We start from the raw sequence: 9217 nt of genomic DNA, 5'->3' as shown, positions 1-9217 counted from the left end.
TGGAGTATATGAGAGCATGTGTTGCATTTGCTACTATGGTTTGATGTACCAGTGACTATGGAGTCGTTTTAGATACACCCTAACTTAAAATAAAGCACAGTCTTTATCTTTATCTAATAATATTTATCTTTACCTAATAATAAAGCACAAATTGTTTCTATCGGTCCGTTGTCATGCAGTTTTGTAAAAAAGGTCCTTATTACTTTTTTGAATTTACCCATAATCCAAAAAAATGTTTAGTTCGAGAATTTTGCCTGTGAGAGTTTCGAACACACTACCCCGTTCCGGTGTGTAGGGGTGCAACCAATTGAACCAGAGTATGGCAGTGTGAAAAGCGGGCCTTTTGTACAAATGAAATAGTCGTAATGTTGAGCTGAAGTGCTTACCCAAATAGCACCATTGGGTATAGATTAGTCCCACATTGTTTGTTTTGATCAATTAACATCGCTTTATATACGTAGCTATTCTACCATATTACCAGTAAGTTGCCTAAGAAATGTTTATTGTAAGAGCGGACATGGTTATAAGAGGCCAGACTGTCTTGGCGTTAAAACAAATCTAAGAAAGGTTAACGTGAAATCAGGAATGTGGCAAACTAAGATCTAATGGTTGCAAGCTGCATATTGGCATTGTGGGAGATTTCATTGCCTAATTTGAAGACAAGAATGTGGGAAATTAATGAGCGCAAAACTAAAACGGCTCTTACTTAAAATGGGATTGGAGAAATTAATGTTTGCGCTTGCGTTACTTTATTTTAATTTCAAGCTCGAGACTTTGTGTTACTAATCTGATTTTAACAAAAAATCGAGCATATTAATTTAACAGTTCTGAAGTTAGGGAATTAGCAAAAAATTATGAGTTCCACATGTTTTCCCCTCCATTCTTCACTTTAGCTATTTTTCTTGTTGTTCTTTTACTAAAACTCTCGTAGACATGGAGGCAGCTCAAGACGGTTGGGTGAATCCCCTAAGTGCGCGTACAAGGAGGCGGCCACTAGTAGAAAACATGCCTTTCATTCGCAACATTAGTCCCGGTTGGGTTTTGGCCCGGGACTAATGTTATCATTAGTCCCGGTCCCAACGGCTAGAAGCGGACGGGGGCATCCGTTAGTCCCGATTCATTTATGACCTTTAGACCCGGTTGGTACTACAAACCGGGACTAAATGGGTGGTGGCAGGCTGGCGTCAGGCTTGGGCCCCAACAAATCCATTTCGTCCCGGTTGGTATTACCAACTAAGACTAAAGGTGGTCCTTAGTCCCGATTTGTATCAACAACCGGGACTAAAGATGTCCCTATATAAACCCTTCGTACAGCCCGAGCTCATCCTCTTTGTTTTCTCCTATCTATTTTCCCCATAGCTCGAGCTCTCATCCTCCATTTTTGCCAACATTTGTCAAGATTTGAGGCACCTCATCTATCCAATGGTTCTAGAAGGTTAGCAACTTCATGCTTTCACCTCTCATTGCTAGTTTAGCTTTGTTCATGCTCTATAAGTATGGTGAGTTGTGGATTTTAGTTTGGGAGTAATTATGTGGGAGTTTATTTGATTAATATGCAATTTGAGCTCAAATTAACTTGTTAGTTTGCATATGTATAGGTTCGATTTTCTTAGTGCCTTCCCGTCCCCATCCTCGCCACCGTCGATCGTCCGTCGCCGGCACCACCTTGGCGAGTCTCTTGTTCTTATCCTTTTTGTGAAAAAAATCTTATTTGTATGATTTAGATAGTTGCATGTATTATTTTCTTACTTGTATGATTGTTTGTTATATGTAGTGCCATGGTTTTGATATCCATCCCCGTCGGCCGTCATCTAGTTTATGATTCGGACGTGGTATAATATCTTTTATAACTATTTGTTGCATTTCGTGTTTATGACAATTATGCCCATCAAATTGACTTAGATATTTTTATCTAGGAGGTATGTGAACCGGAAATTGCAACCAACCCTCTTGCCAAGAAGTTAAATTTAGTTGAAAAAAAAACGAGTACTTGAAAGAGAAATTGAAAAGAATAGAAAAAGAGAATATGAAATCGGAGTTGTATGTTGTCGTGTCGTGTGTGATCACAAGATCAAGATGGATGCAATGTGCTTGAAGATTATAACGACTAATAAATATGTTGTTAATAAAGAGGCTTGGTATCTTTGTAATGTTGGGTCAACTATTACCTTAGTTGCAATTCTCATCGCATTTGTTGTTGCATTTAAATGCTTTAGCTAGATAGTTGTATGTCATTTTATGAGAATAAGTGTGTATGAACTTGTATTAATTTAGTCCTTTCGGTGTTGTGTAATGAAGATGAATCAGCAATGGATGTATGATGATCGACGCTCGCCCGTTTCATGAATGACATGCATAGTTTTCTGTGTGTGGCTGAGGCAAACAAGCGGGATGGTTTTATGTGGTGTCCATGTGGTGTGTGTAAGAATGATAGGAATTACTCTAGCTCAAAAGTCCTTCATGTCCACCTGTTTACATCCGGTTTCATGTCCGACTTTAACTGTTGGACCAAGCACGGAGAAAGAGGGGTTCTAATGGAAGAGAATGAAGAAGAAGAGGATGATGACAACTATCCTAGGTTCCCCGAATATGATGGTACTAAAACGGGGGAAGAAGCTGAAGGAGAGGCATGAGATGAGCCCACTGATGATCTTGGTCGGGCCATTGCTGATGCAAAGAGAAACTTCGCAAGTGAAAAGTAGAAGTTAAAGTTGGAGCGCATGTTAGATGATCGCAAAAAAATTGTTGTACGCAAATTGCGAAGATGAGAATAAAAAGACGGGTAACACACTAGAATTGCTGCAATGGAAGCACAGAATGGTGTATCTAACAAGGCATTTGAAAAGTTGCTGAAAATGTTAAAGAAGATGCTTCCAAACGAGAACGAATTGCCTGTCAGTATGTACGAAGCAAAGAAGGTTGTCTGCCCTCTAGGATTAGAGGTGCATAAGATACATGCATGCCCTAATGACTGCATCCTCTACCGCGGTGAGGAGTACGAGAATTTGAATGCATTCCTGGTATGTGATACATTGCACTATAGGATCAGCAGCGATGACCCTGGTGATGTTGACGGCAAGCATCCCAGGAAGAGGATTCCTGCCAAGGTGATGTGGTATGATCCTATAATACCACGGTTGAAACACTTGTTCCCAAACAAAGAGCATGCCAAGTTGTTGCGATGGCACAAAGAAGACCATAAAAGGCGGTAAGTTGAGAGTACCCATTGATGGGTCGCAGTGGAGAAAAATCAAGAGAAAGTGGCCAAAGTTTGCAGATGACGCAAGGAACTGTTGGCTTGGTATAAGTGCATATGGTATTAATCCTTTTGGGGAGGAGAGCAGCAATCATAGCACCTGGCCTATGACTCTATATATCTATAACCTTCCTCCTTGGTTGTGCATGAAGGGGAAGTTCATTATGATGCGAGTGCTCATCCAAGGCCCTAAGCAACCCGACAACGACATTGATGTATACCTAAGGACATTAGTTGAAGAACTTTTATAGTTGTGGGATATAAAAAGTGTACGTGTGTGGGATGAGCACAAATAGGAGGAATTTGACCTACAAGCGTTGCTGTTTGTAACCATCAATGATTGGCCTGCTCTCAGAAACCTTTCAGGACAGACAAACATGGGATACAATGCATGCACGCACTGTTTGGGTGACACTGAAAGTATATATTTGGATAAATGTAACTAGAATGTGTACCCAAGACATCATCGATTTCCTCCAATCAAGCATCTCTTAGGAAAGAAAGGCAAGCATTTCAAAGGTGAGGCAGATCATCGGAAGAAGCCTGACAACCATACTGGTGATCATATACTTGATATGGTCAAGGATTTAAAACTAATATTTGTAAAGGGTCCTGACGGACAATATTTTTGAATGACTCCGACGGACACACACCCATGTGGAAGAAGAACTATATATTTTGGGACCTACCTTATTGGAAAGTCCTAGAGGTCCGCTCTACAAACGACGTGATGCACATGATGACGAATCTTTGCGTGAACCTGCTAGGCTTATTGGGCATGTTTGGGAAGACAAAATATACACCGGAGGCACGGAGGACCAACAACGTATGCACAAAAAAGATGGCATGCATCCAAAGCAGTATCAAGGTACTGCCAGCTACGCTCTGAACGAAGAAGAGAAGGAAATCTTCTTTGAATGCCTGCTCAGTATTTAGGTCTCTCATACGTCTCCAACGTATATACTTTTCCAAACTCTTTTGCCCTTGTTTTGGACCCTAATTTGCATGATTCGAATGGAACTAACCCGGACTGACGCTGTTTTCAGCAGAATTGCCTTGGTGTTATTTTTGTGCATAAATAAAAGTTCTCGGATTGACTGAAAATTTACGGAGAATATTTTTGTGTTTAATAAAACAATATTGGTGAAGGAATACACCGGAGAGAGGCCACCCCCAGGCCACAAGCCTGTAGGGCGCGACCCCCTAGGCCGCACCCCCTAGCTTGTGGGGCCCCTGAAGCTCCACCAACCTATTTTCCACTCCTATATATTCCTATCCGTGGAGAAAAAAGCAGAGAGAAGAGTTCATCGCGTTTTACTATACGGAGCCGCCGCCACCTCTTGTTCGTCCTTGGGAGGGCAGATCTGGAATCTGGTTTGGGCTCCGGAGAGGGGAAATCGACGTCGTCGTCATCACCAAACATCCTTCATAACCAATTTCATGATCCTCTCCATCGTTTGTGAGTAATTCCACCATAAGCCTAGTGGACGGTGATGGGTTGGATGAGATCTATCATGTAATCGAGTTAGTTTTGTTAGGGTTTGATCCCTAGTATCCACTATGTTCGGAGATTAATGTTCCTATGACTTTGCTATGCTTAATGCTTGTCACTAGGGTCCGAGTGCCATCATTTCATATATGAACCTATTATGTTTTTATGAATATATATGTGTTCTTGATCCTATCTTGCAAGTTATAGACACCTATTACGAGTTATGATCTGCATCCCCCAGGGTGACAATAACTGAGATTCCTTCCGGTGATTACCGTAGTTTGAGGAGTTCATGTATTCACTAAGTGCTAATGCTTTGGTATGGTTCTCTATTAAAAGGAGGCCTTATTATCCCTAATTTTCCATTAGGACCCCCGTTTCTTCCTTATTATTTTGCTACTAAACACTTTGCTGCAAATATTAAGTCTTTCAACCACCACAATCATCGATGGTGGCTCCCACTGTCACATCCCTAGCTACCCTTTGATGATTAGCAAGATTGTGCTCATGTTTTATTATTGCATTAAAAATGGAAATAGAAATCAAAGATAAACCCTAGCACTTCCATATTCAACCCAATTCAAAACATTTGATAAATCAATGAACCCAAAATGGCCTTCATAAAAGTTCATCATTTTTGATAAATATTGGAAACAACAATTCAGGGTTGGAACTTATTTTTAAAATACATTTGGCATTTTATTTAAACCACAAAAGCCACTAATAATATTCAACTAAGTGGTTTTAAATATTTATGGTTATTATAAAATGTTGAATCTTTTATATGGGCTTGGATATAATTCAAATAACACCCCAACATTATTTTCACTATTTTAGGAATAGTTTGGAGCCAAAAATAAAATCAACAAGTGTCAGATATGAATTAACAGAAATAGAAAAGAAATAAAATGAAAAAGACCTACCTGACGCTCACCTTGGCCCATCCCAGCTCCTACTCTGTCGTCTTCCTCGCGCCAGTCAGCTGCACGAGGTAGCCGCCGCTCCCTCCGGCGTGGCCACACACCTGGGTGCCTGCCTGGCCTCCCCGTCGCGCTGGCCGCAAAGGGATAAGCCCCCACAGCTCATTCCAATCCTCTGCCCCTCTCCATTCGCTCTCCTGCCTCTCCTCCTCTTGGTCGCCATTAGAGCCGAGCTTGAGCTCGAGCTAGCCGTCATCTCCGGCCACCTCAAGCCTTCCCGCCATGTCGTTCTCTCCGTCTCGTCAAGCACGTCGTCCTCGCAAAACGAAGCAAGCCCCCGAGCCCTGCAACGCCTCAACATCGTCGTCTTCTTCCTCGGATCGCCGATGCTCTCCGCCGTTGTTCTCCCTCTCCAGGCCGTCCCCGAGCCCGCTCTCGACGTCTCTGCAACCCCTGTGAGCTCGGATGATTTCCCCCCTCTTTTCCCCGTCGATTCCGTGCCCTAGCGCTCGATTCCACCGGAGCCCAATGAGATCCACCGCGGGGGCTCATCACCGGTGATGTTCCGATGATGGGTTGGTTCATCTGAGACCACCATCAGCTTCAGCATGTCGTGTAGATGTTGTAGGAGCCAAACCCCGACCCCTTAGCGCTCTGTATCCAAGAAGTCGACGTTGCCCGAGCTCCGGTAGCCGCCGAGCTCTTCACCAGCGTCATCTCCGGCCGTTTCAACCCCTGAGACTAGCAAAAATGGACTCGCGGATGAGTGGCCGTTCTTCCAGTACCTTCCGCTGCTCATTTGGTCGCCGGATCAGCATTTCCGATGCCTTCCCCGTCCCTGGAGTGACCGGAGGCTCGCCGCCGGTGGGTTTGATCCCCTGGGACTATGACAGGTGGGGCCAGCCCATGAGTAGTTAAGTTTAAGTTAATGAAAATAATTAATTAATTAAAACCCTAATCAGTCACTGACATGTGGGCCAGTCTCTGTTAACTAGCTAATTAACTTATATTTTAATTAAAATCTAGCCAGAGTCACTAACCAGTGGGTCCCACTAGTCAGGTTTGACTTTCAACGGCCAGATTGACCTACTGATGTCATGCTGATGCAGTAATACTATTTCTGTTTAAATAATTACAAAATAAGTGCAAAACTTTGGAAATTCATAGAAAATGAAATATAACTACAAATTTGTCAAATAATACATGTAAATTGATCAGAAAAATTCAATGAACACAATGGTGCTACTTTCATGCATGACAAACAAAGTTATGAAACAGAATTAGGTCAAATCAATTAAAGGAATTTAATAAATGTCCCATTTTAAATAGTATTTGAATTTGAATTCAAATTAGCATCAAACCAAAGGTTTGATAGCCACACTACCTCATGCTACTTTTCATTTCATGCCATGATCATGCATCATATTGTTGCATATGAATGTTATTGATTGTCGTTATTATTTCGGTAAGCTCTGCCCTTCCGGATACGTTCGAATATTCGACTGACGGATTTAATCCTTCTGCTGAGCAACAAGATAAGCAGCCTTTTGATCATACCGATATAATCCCATGTTCCTGCTCCTGCTCCCACTTATTGCATTAGGACAAAATATTTCAAATGCTTTACTTCGGTAGCTGAACCTATTACTTTGCATGACGTGTCATTGTCATAGTAAATAGCCAAACCTTGCAACCTAGCATGCCTGGTAGTTTCTTGAGCCATGATGTGTCTTATCCTACTATGCTTGCTATGTCTAGAGTTGTGACATGTCTGTTTCATCTGGGTGATGAACAGGAATGGATGAATGTGTTCTAGTGACAAAGATTAAGTGTGGAACCTGATTTGGTAAAGGTACCGATGAAAGGCTATGTAGGAGTACATGGCGGGTTGTTTCATTGGAACCGTCCTTAAGAACTGAGTCCCATGTATGTAAACCAAGACTAGTTACTACCACATGCTCGGCCCTGAAATATGACCCTGCTCGACTTACTAATCGCCTAGTACTCGGTCCAGGAGTTGCAAGTAGTTTCTGGTGTTTATAGTCATGCTGGAGGTCGTGCATAGTGCTGACCTTAGAGGTGGGCTATGATGCGGTAGGCAGTGGCATGGTGTACCAAGTGGCACCCAGATGGTGGGCTTGGGAACCCTGTGCACATTGTTTGGGGACGTAGCGGAAACCTCGGCCGGACTTCCGTGCGGGTTCACTCTCAAATAGGCGACAAACCTGGACTAGGTATTACCGTGGTTAACGGTCGTGGCTGACTCCCTCGCTGGGCTTCCGCTTGAAGGTTGCCGAGGTGCATGACGTGCACATGGAGATAAGTGGCGAGAGCGTGTGTGAAGAAGTACACCCCTGCAGGGTTATGATCTATTCGAATAGCCGTGTCCGCGGATATGGACTACTTGGAGACATATGTTGTTCATAGATAACTTTAATGGTTACTCATAAAAGTATCAACATAAGCGTGAGTATCATGTATGGCATTTCCGTAGGGAGACGAAAAGGAATCCATGATAGTGTATTGTTGTGGTGGTAGTGGACTCGTGTACTACTTATCAAAGTTGTTTTAAACTATTCAAAATTGTAGTATAGTCTAGCCAAGAGTCAAAGCTGGCTTGGTGCATGTAACCCCACAACCCCCTTTGTTGATACATGTGCATGAGTAGATAGATCTGTTCTAAAGTCTTGTTGAGTACTTTTGTACTCATGTTTGCTTAATAAATGTTGCGGAGGATACCCACGAGCCAACATGTGTGTTCTATCTAGACCTCGATGATGACGAGTAGCTGGTGTCCCAGCTACGACCTGGCCCCTTTCAGAAGGGATTTGTAGATAGTCAGGCTTTATGCCTTTTCCTTTCAACTGTCTGTACTCACACAACTTTAATGCTTCCGCTTGGTTTGTATGACTCTGCTTGTATGACTTGAGTGTCGGGCATGTGACCCCTACCTGTATGAACATATTATGCAAGACTCTACCGAGTCTTCTAAATAAATGTTGTGTTGTTGTATGGTTATGTTGTGATGCCATTGTTGTATCTATGCATATCGAGTATGTCATGCATACGTGTGATGCACTGTGATATGTATGGGATTCGACTCCAAGTTGTATGCCCTTAGTAGCTCTCTATATAGAGAGATGCCCCTTTGTGCTTCCAACGAGCCTTGGTAGTTCACTACTGATCCGGAAACATTGGTTGACCGGCATGTATCCTTCTTAGCTGTTGTGTCTATCCCTACGGGGAAATGTCACGCGGTGTAATGGAGTCCTTGTAGCTTGCTACAACTCGTCTACACTCGCTGATGACCGACACCTGCTTTGCTGGGTTATGTATGCCTGTCTCTATACACTTGAGCCACTTGAGTTTATGACTAGTTATGTCGACCCCGGTTCTTTGACATTGGAATGCTTGCGATACAAATGCATACATGAGTTAAAAGGCGCAAACTGTCCCGGCTAAGGTAAGGTGGCAGTCGTGGGGTTAACCGTGCGTGAGACCGCAAAGGGATGCGATGTGTTACAGGCTGGATTCTTATGGCTTAGGATT

This window comes from Hordeum vulgare, chromosome 5H (assembly GCF_904849725.1).
Source record: "Hordeum vulgare subsp. vulgare chromosome 5H, MorexV3_pseudomolecules_assembly, whole genome shotgun sequence".
Taxonomy (NCBI): domain Eukaryota; kingdom Viridiplantae; phylum Streptophyta; class Magnoliopsida; order Poales; family Poaceae; genus Hordeum; species Hordeum vulgare.
The sequence above is the reverse complement of the archived record's forward strand: the minus strand, read 5'-3'. Positions refer to the sequence as shown.